Consider the following 10,078-nt stretch of genomic DNA (forward strand, 5'->3'; position numbering starts at 1 on the left):
AGAAGAGCCCGGGATCTCATCAACCCTCTCCTCTGACCCCCGAGGAGGAGCTCCTGCTCCGGGACATATCTCAAGAGGACCCCGGCCCCCTGCGCCGTCTGGACCCTCCGAGGATCCCAGGTAAACTCGTGTTGGGTGTGTGAGGAAAGGGACTCGCTTCACCAGAGCTGTGTGCTGTGAGACAACGGGCCGAGCAGTGAGCTAGCTTAGCTTAGCATCCATCCCTGGCTCACTGCTAGCTTAGCTTAGCATCCCTACCTGGCTCACTGCTAGCTTAGCTTAGCATCCCTACCTGGCTCACTGCTAGCTTAGCTTAGCATCCCTACCTGGCTCACTGCTAGCTTAGCTTAGCATCCATACCTGGCTCACTGCTAGCTTAGCTTAGCATCCATCCCTGGCTCACTGCTAGCTTAGCTTAGCATCCATACCTGGCTCACTGCTATCTTAGCTTAGCATCCATCCCTGGCTCACTGCTAGCTTAGCTTAGCATCCATCCCTGGCTCACTGCTGCTGGTCAACTAGCTATCGTTATAGCCATAATAGAAACGTACTCCTATCTAACCACTAATCTAGATTATATTTAAATATTTTACCGTCATTAAATCTGTTGAACATTATATTCTACTACTTAACGTTATTCCGACGAAATCCACCAAGTGAAGCTGGCTAGCTAGCTATCCTAACGAGCACCAGCTAGCCGTCGCGTGAGCCCCCGGCTTGCTAGCTACCGTTAGCATGCTAGCTCAGCACAGCAGTCTCCTCTACCGTTAGCATGCTAGCTCAGCACAGCAGTCTCCTCTACCGTTAGCATGCTAGCTCAGCACAGCAGTCTCCTCTACCGTTAGCATGCTAGCTCAGCACAGCAGTCTCCTCTACCGTTAGCATGCTAGCTCAGCACAGCAGTCTCCTAAACCCAACGGTCATGTTTGGTGTTAGACAGGACGGGGTGGGTTGTGCCAGATCGGGGGGTGTGTAAGACAGCTTTTATAACTAACGGCGTGAACGTGTGAGAAACATAACGCACTGTTAGCTAACGTAGCTTCGCTTGAACTGAGCCAGCTAGCCTTAGCGGTGGCTAACGGTCGCTATGCGAGCTGGGCTAGCTAGCCCAACCGCCTCGTCTGGGTGAGGAGCTACGTGGCTAGTTAGATGGCTCACTGGACCTAGCTACATGAGCTGGTCTGGGTGAGGAGCTGCGTGGCTAGTTAGATGGCTCACTGGACCTAGCTACATGAGCTGGTCTGGGTGAGGAGCTGCGTGGCTAGTTAGATGGCTCACTGGACCTAGCTACATGAGCTGGTCTGGGTGAGGAGCTACGTGGCTAGTTAGATGGCTCACTGGACCTAGCTACATGAGCTGGTCTGGGTGAGGAGCTGCGTGGCTAGTTAGATGGCTCACTGGACCTAGCTACATGAGCTGGTCTGGGTGAGGAGCTACGTGGCTAGTTAGATGGCTCACTGGACCTAGCTACATGAGCTGGTCTGGGTGAGGAGCTACGTGGCTAGTTAGATGGCTCACTGGACCTAGCTACATGAGCTGGTCTGGGTGAGGAGCTACGTGGCTAGTTAGATGACTAATGTGACTGGAAGGAAACGGTTGAATTCATGATGTATCTTCCTTCACACAGAGTCGCTGGCCGGCCCGGTGGCTTCATGTGTCCCGGTGTTTAACCCGGTGTTTAACCCGGTATTTAACCCGGTATTTAACCTTAACCTGGTCGGTAGGTAGCGAGCTAAGCTAACGAGGCTAGTGTCCTGTCGGTCCCGGTTGGGTAACGTGAGCTACACAACATCAACAACCGAACATGGTACTTTACGTTTGCACGTGTTGTCTGCAAGTTGGACTGATATTGCTCTGTGCAACGTTTTGGGTTTTGTTTTTCTTGCGACAGTAGTACTTGAGAAGTTGGGTAAAAGGGGTAAAAGGAGAAAAGTTTTTCCTTCTTAGCTGCACGACTGCACCGTGAGAAGAGCCAGCCAGCCAGGCGAGGAGAGACAAGCACATGCGTGCATACAGAGCCTTTCACAGCGGGGCCTAGTTAGACAACATTATCCTACATGTGCAATAGGATGGGAATCAAGCATTTAATCTAGGAAATAAAGCATATACGTGAGATTACTTTACGTTAAGTAGAAACCGTAAGTGCACCAGCTTCAGAATCCACAACGGACACCATATACCTAAACATTGTTACACAGTCACAAAGCACTTTGTCAACCTTTTACAGAAACACTGGCATGATCTTTATAACGCAGACATGATTGTGATAACGTACAACGTTATAAGCAAAGCAACATTTCAATTATGCTGCTGCTAGTTTTGTTTTCACCTCCACCCCCCTGATAGGTGGACCAAGTCTTATGTAATGTAAAGTTAAGGAGAGGGAGTTAAAGATGACCAGTGTCCCTGTCCCTGTCCCAACAGAAATGACCATCTGGTCAAAGAACTGAAGCCTAGCCTAGTTTACCCAACTGTGATGTGTGGCCCCTTGTTATGAAAGAGGGCAGGGTGTCATGTAGACAAGTGCATTTTTGTTATGCAACAAGTATTGTGTTTTATCATTCTTCCTGTCTTGTCTGTGATGTTTTCTTTTGAAAGGACCTGTGAGGTCCCCAAGCGTTGTCAGGAGGTGATGTAGTGCACACACAGCTAGTGTTGCATTAGATGTGAACAGTGTTTTCGTGGCAACTGCCCTGGAAAAGAGCGCATGATGATGAGCACTTATGAAATCCTTTCCTGGCTCCTCAAAAGAAGCACAAAATATTGGCCTCCTTTGTCTCCCAGGAAAGTTAGGTACTTGGTTATTGAAAACAGCCCAAGTGTGAGCAGTGCACCATTTGTCCCAAACATTTTTCTTGAAAATGGGAACATGAATAGGGGGGGGGTGCACACAACAGCCCCCCTTGGCCCTGAAGACCTCAGGTCCTTGTCTGAACAGGAACACAGCCCCCCAACCCCCCTTTCCTCTTTCCTGCTCAAACAAAACCTCCCTTTCCCTCCCGCCACCCATCTCTCCTTGATGAACTCCCTGTGCTGTTGGACCCAGAGTCTCAGTTGAGTCCTTCTCTGTGTGCTGTTGGACCCAGAGTCTCAGTTGAGTCCTTCTCTCTGTGTGCTGTTGGGTCCAGAGTCTCAGTTGAGTCCTTCTCTGTGTGCTGTTGGACCCAGAGTCTCAGTTGAGTCCTTCTCTGTGTGCTGTTGGACCCAGAGTCTCAGTTGAGTCCTTCTCTGTGTGCTGTTGGACCCAGAGTCTCAGTTGAGTCCTTCTCTCGGTGTGCTGTTGGACCCAGAGTCTCAGTTGAGTCCTTCTCTGTGTGCTGTTGGACCCAGAGTCTCAGTTGAGTCCTTCTCTCGGTGTGCTGTTAGACCCAGAGTCCCAGTTGAGTCCTTCTCTGTGTGTGCTGTTAGACCCAGAGTCCCAGTTGAGTCCTTCTCTCGGTGTGCTGTTGGACCCAGAGTCTCAGTTGAGTCTTTCTCTGTGTGCTGTTAGACCCAGAGTCCCAGTTGAGTCCTTCTCTCGGTGTGCTGTTAGACCCAGAGTCTCAGTTGAGTCCTTCTCTCTGTGTGCTGTTGGACCCAGAGTCCAGCGCTGCATAAAGGTTGTTTTTTGTTTTATACATTCATTTGTGCTCATTCAAAGAGTGTGATGAAGGGCTGTCTTATAATTAAGATTTCTTTTTTTCCCTGGCACAAAGGGTGAATAAATAACAACAAAAACAAAATAAACAACCAAAACTAACATCGTCTCTCGGCCAAGTTGTTATTTTAAACATCGTATTGGCCCAGAATTTCACTATTGGTGCACCCCTAACAGAGCCTCTCCCTGCACTGTGAGTCCCTGTGCCTTGGATAACCAGACCCAGACCCTGCAGTCAGCCAGGAGAACAGAGCCATGGCCCCTTAAGCTCCCTGAAAGCTCTCTCTCACTGGCTAAAATGGATCCACATTAGTCCTCTGCCGTCTGCCTTTTCTGCACTCTTGGGTGTGAAATGGGAAAAGATGTTATCTGGCAGACCTGGTAGGAAGGTGGTCTTTAGCAGACTGACGCGGATGACTTCACCACAATACGTGATCGCTGAGCAGCGCAAGGTACCTGCTGTCAGCTTTAACCTAGCTCCGTCATTAGAACTGAAAACCACTGTTTGGGATGGTTACTATGTAGCCTATTCTTTATTTTATTGTGCGTAAACAATCTAGAACACAAGCAGTTGGAAAAAAGCAATGGCAGTCTAGAGCAAGGAGGACAGGAGTCCCTGGAGAAGGGTCGATGCGGATCCTGTCAAACTGGACCGTTGCATTTCCGTAGTGGAGTAAAGAAAAGCAGGAAGTGAGTGGTTTCAGTGGAGCTGAAGTGGTTTCTTTGCAGATCAGTTTTACTTTCCATCAGTAGCCATGGGTCAGTGGGAGGAATGGGTTGGGGGCATCATGGAGCATGGGTCAGTGGGAGGAAGGGGTCGGGGGCATCATGGAGCATGGGTCAGTGGGAGGAATGGGTCGGGGGCATCATGGAGCATGGGTCAGTGGGAGGAATGGGTCGGGGGCATCATGGAGCATGGGTCAGTGGGAGGAATGGGTCGGGGGCATCATGGAGCATGGGTCAGTGGGAGGAATGGGTCGGGGGCATCATGGAGCATGGGTCAGTGGGAGGAATGGGTCGGGGGCATCATGGAGCATGGGTCAGTGGGAGGAATGGGTCGGGGGCATCATGGAGCATGGGTCAGTGGGAGGAATGGGTCGGGGGCATCATGGAGCATGGGTCAGTGGGAGGAATGGGTCGGGGGCATCATGGAGCATGGGTCAGTGGGAGGAATGGGTCGGGGGCATCATGGAGCATGGGTCAGTGGGAGGAATGGGTCGGGGGCATCATGGAGCATGGGTCAGTGGGAGGAATGGGTTGGGGGCATCATGGAGTCATCCGCACTCAACATCACAACTGTTGTTTTTGTGGATGGAGGCATCTTTGTGGGCCTCAAGCTTATGCCCGTTTCTATTCAACTGACCACTTATGTGATACCCCTCAGCTAGGGATGCCGATTTGTCAAAGGGGGGCCATTCCAGTTTTGGGGCATTTCTCAAATACACTGCACATTCAATGATGGTTTAATTAAGTTGAATGTAACGTCATTAAATACAACATGTTTTTGTGTTGGTCAACCATGTGTTGCACAACAGAGGGTATCCTCTACCACTGAGATAGGATTACAGACCAATCATCCTCTACCACAGAGACTGGATTACAGATCAATCTATGGGTATTGTAATGATGGGTAATTGGTGAAACGTGTAGCGAACTATAGAGGAAGGCTTCAATAAGGAGGTCTTGCCTTTGCTCAAAGTCTCTTGCTTTGAGAGTATTTGTCATGGGTCCCACAGCAACGGTGTAGCAGGGCTTGACATGGGCTTATAATAAATAAATATGAATTTGCCACTGGTTGGTCTGGTGTGCTGGTCTGGGACCAGCTCTTCCATCGGGCCCTGAGCCTGGTGTGCTGGTCTGGGACCAGCTCTTCCATCGGGCCCTGAGCCTGGTGTGCTGGTCTGGGACCAGCTCTTCCATCGGGCCCTGAGCCTGGTGTGCTGGTCTGGGACCAGCTCTTCCATCGGGCCCTGAGCCTGGTGTGCTGGTCTGGGACCAGCTCTTCCATCGGGCCCTGAGCCTGGTGTGCTGGTCTGGGACCAGCTCTTCCATCGGGCCCTGAGCCTGGTGTGCTGGTCTGGGACCAGCTCTTCCATCGGGCCCTGAGCCTGGTGTGCTGGTCTGGGACCAGCTCTTCCATCGGGCCCTGAGCCTGGTGTGCTGGTCTGGGACCAGCTCTTCCATCGGGCCCTGAGCCTGGTGTGCTGGTCTGGGACCAGCTCTTCCATCGGGCCCTGAGCCTGGTGTGCTGGTCTGGGACCAGCCCTCTGTCACGGCCTGTAGAGAGCCATTCAACGTTGTTTGGACCAGTATGGTCCAGCAGTGCTGGTTATCAGACTCAATGGGATCCTTCCTGATACAAGTCTACCCCCTGCAGGTGTTATGGTGCGTTCGTTTATAACTGGGAGGTGGCAAATTGCGACTTGCTACTAGGAATGATTAAATAAAACACCGCATGAACTCGCACTTCCTCGTCGCAAATTCGGATATGTTTCTCAGCCCCCAGTTGCTCGAATGCACTAGATATAACTAGGTAACTGATATAATGGTATATAGCTCGAATGCACACAGGTCGGGGGTAGGTATTTTGCCACTTGCGACTTGCCACCTCCGACCACAAACGAATGCACCATTAGTGTGGGAGGAAACCCACAGATGGGACAATCCTGGGTTTTGTGGATGGAGTTTGGGGAGATCTCAGGCTGCCGGACCGCTTCATTGTTGGTCAGTCCTCTGTCCTTGTCCTTGTCCTCTGTCCTTGTCCTCTGTCCTTGTAAGGATAGCCTAGTAATAGTTGCGGACAGTCATGGACCACAGCTGCTATCGGTGATGCCAGTATACCTCCAAACAGATTATTAAACTTATCGCAGCTTTAAGACGTATTCCCAGTTCATAAGACATACTCCCAGTTCATGAGCTAAATTAATTTCTTCATTATGAGCTAATTTTCATTTCAGCATTTTCTCAGTCACAGCACTTCTTAATCGTGTCAGACAAGACGTGATCATAGGTCAATGGTTACAGCACTCGAAGAAAACGTCTAATTCAGAACTTTCATCCTGGACTACTCAGTAGTCTTGCTTTTGTTAAGGCTTTACATTTCCCATCTGTCTGTCTGTAAAATCCATCATTCCTTGCATCAGTGCTGAGCTCAGCTGTGTGCAGCCAGACACCTCGGAGAGCCTTCTGAAGAAACCATGCATCCCTCACAACTCAATAACCTGCTCATGAATAGAAACCATGCGTCCCTCACAACTCAATAACCTGCTCATGAATAGAAACCATGCATCCCTCACAACTCAATAACCTGCTCATGAATAGAAACCATGCATCCCTCAGCTCATCAATAACCTGCTCATGAATAGAAACCATGCATCCCTCAGCTCATCAATAACCTGCTCATGAATAGAAACCATGCATCCCTCACAGCACAATAACCTGCTCATGAATAGAAACCATGCATCCCTCACAACTCAATAACCTGCTCATGAATAGAAACCATGCATCCCTCAGCTCAATAACCTGCTCATGAATAGAAACCATGCATCCCTCACAACTCAATAACCTGCTCATGAATAGAAACCATGCATCCCTCACAACTCAACCTGCTCATGAATAGAAACCATGCATCCCTCAGCTCATCAATAACCTGCTCATGAATAGAAACCCTGCATCCCTCATAACTCAATAACCTGCTCATGAATAGAAACCATGCATCCCTCACAACTCAATAACCTGCTCATGAATAGAAACCATGCATCCCTCACAACTCAATAACCTGCTCATGAATAGAAACCATGCATCCCTCACAACTCAATAACCTGCTCATGAATAGAAACCATGCATCCCTCACAACTCAATAACCTGCTCATGAATAGAAACCATGCATCCCTCACAACTCAATAACCTGCTCATGAATAGAAACCATGCATCCCTCACAACTCAATAACCTGCTCATGAATAGAAACCATGCATCCCTCACAACTCAATAACCTGCTCATGAATAGAAACCATGCATCCCTCACAACTCAATAACCTGCTCATGAATAGAAACCATGCATCCCTCAGCTCAATAACCTGCTCATGAATAGAAACCATGCATCCCTCATAACTCAATAACCTGCTCATGAATAGAAACCATGCATCCCTCACAACTCAATAACCTGCTCATGAATAGAAACCATGCATCCCTCACAACTCAACCTGCTCATGAATAGAAACCATGCATCCCTCACAACTCAATAACCTGCTCATGAATAGAAACCATGCATCCCTCACAACTCAATAACCTGCTCATGAATAGAAACCATGCATCCCTCACAACTCAATAACCTGCTCATGAATAGAAACCATGCATCCCTCAGCTCAATAACCTGCTCATGAATAGAAACCATGCATCCCTCACAACTCAATAACCTGCTCATGAATAGAAACCATGCATCCCTCACAACTCAATAACCTGCTCATGAATAGAAACCATGCATCCCTCAGCTCATCAATAACCTGCTCATGAATAGAAACCATGCATCCCTCACAACTCAACCTGCTCATGAATAGAAACCATGCATCCCTCAGCTCAATAACCTGCTCATGAATAGAAACCATGCATCCCTCACAACTCAATAACCTGCTCATGAATAGAAACCATGCATCCCTCAACTCAATAACCTGCTCATGAATAGAAACCATGCATCCCTCACAACTCAATAACCTGCTCATGAATAGAAACCATGCATCCCTCACAACTCAATAACCTGCTCATGAATAGAAACCATGCATCCCTCACAACTCAATAACCTGCTCATGAATAGAAACCATGCATCCCTCAGCTCATCAATAACCTGCTCATGAATAGAAACCATGCATCCCTCACAACTCAATAACCTGCTCATGAATAGAAACCATGCATCCCTCACAACTCAATAACCTGCTCATGAATAGAAACCATGCATCCCTCACAACTCAATAACCTGCTCATGAATAGAAACCATGCATCCCTCACAACTCAATAACCTGCTCATGAATAGAAACCATGCATCCCTCACAACTCAATAACCTGCTCATGAATAGAAACCATGCATCCCTCACAACTCAATAACCTGCTCATGAATAGAAACCATGCATCCCTCACAACTCAATAACCTGCTCATGAATAGAAACCATGCATCCCTCAGCTCATCAATAACCTGCTCATGAATACAGGACTGGAGGTGGCCTGGCTTTCCTCATTACAAACAGATGGCTTTGCAACATTACACAGATGCTGACTGCATTCATGTTTGTGCAGCGTTGAATGTCTCCTGCTGCGGCCGAATGGTTTTGTCTGGCAGTGTCTGTCTGAGGTGTGGGGGCAAGGTGTTCAGAAAGCCTGCCATTGCCTCACGCTGTAGCTATGGCAGTAGACTGACCCCTGGGCCCAGCTAAAAGCATTTTCCTCCACCGACGGTGTCATTTCCTGGCTTTGAAGTCCATGTTGCCAAAACACTGCAGGTCTGAAAGGGGAGTGGAGGAACGCGTAGCTCCCAGGATGTCCAGGTGCAATAGACTCTCTGAGTCGTTTAAAATCCCTAACCCAAAAACAAAAACACAGAATAATGCTATGAAAGTGATGTCATCATTCTTTGCTACTTTGTCCTTCACTACGTACAACCTTGTTATAACAACAGTAATATACCTTGTTCTAATAGAACAGTAATAGACCTTGTTAGGATAGAACATTCATAGACCTTGTTAGGATAGAACAGTAATGGACCTTGTTATAATAGAACAGTAATAGACCTTCTTGTAATGGAACAGTAATAGACCTTGTTGTAATAGAACAGTAATAGACCTTGTTGTAATAGAACAGTAATAGACCTTGTTGTAATAGAACAGTAATAGACCTTGTTGTAATAGAACAGTAATAGACCTTATTGTAATAGAACAGTAATAGACCTTGTAATAGAACAGTAATAGACCTTGTTGTAATAGAACAGTCATAGACCTGGTTGTAATGGAACAGTAATAGACCTTGTAATAGAACAGTAATAGACCTTGTTGTAATAGAACAGTAATAGGCCTGGTTGTAATAGAACAGTCATAGACCTGGTTGTAATAGAACAGTAATAGACCTTGTTGTAATAGAACAGTAATAGACCTGGTTGTAATAGAACAGTAATAGACCTGGTTGTAATAGAACAGTAATAGGCCTGGTTGTAATAGAACAGTAATAGACCTGGTTGTAATAGAACAGTAATAGACCTTGTTAGGATAGAACAGTCATAGACCTTGTTAGGATAGAACAGTCATAGACCTTGTTAGGATAGAACAGTCATAGACCTTGTTAGGATAGAACAGTAATAGACCTTGTTGTAATAGAACAGTAATAGACCTTGTTGTAATAGAACAGTCATAGACCTTGTTGTAATAGAACAGTCATAGACCTTGTTGTAATAGAACAGT

Source organism: Borostomias antarcticus (genome assembly GCF_949987555.1).
Source record: "Borostomias antarcticus genome assembly, chromosome: 20".
In the NCBI taxonomy this organism is placed as follows: domain Eukaryota; kingdom Metazoa; phylum Chordata; class Actinopteri; order Stomiiformes; family Stomiidae; genus Borostomias; species Borostomias antarcticus.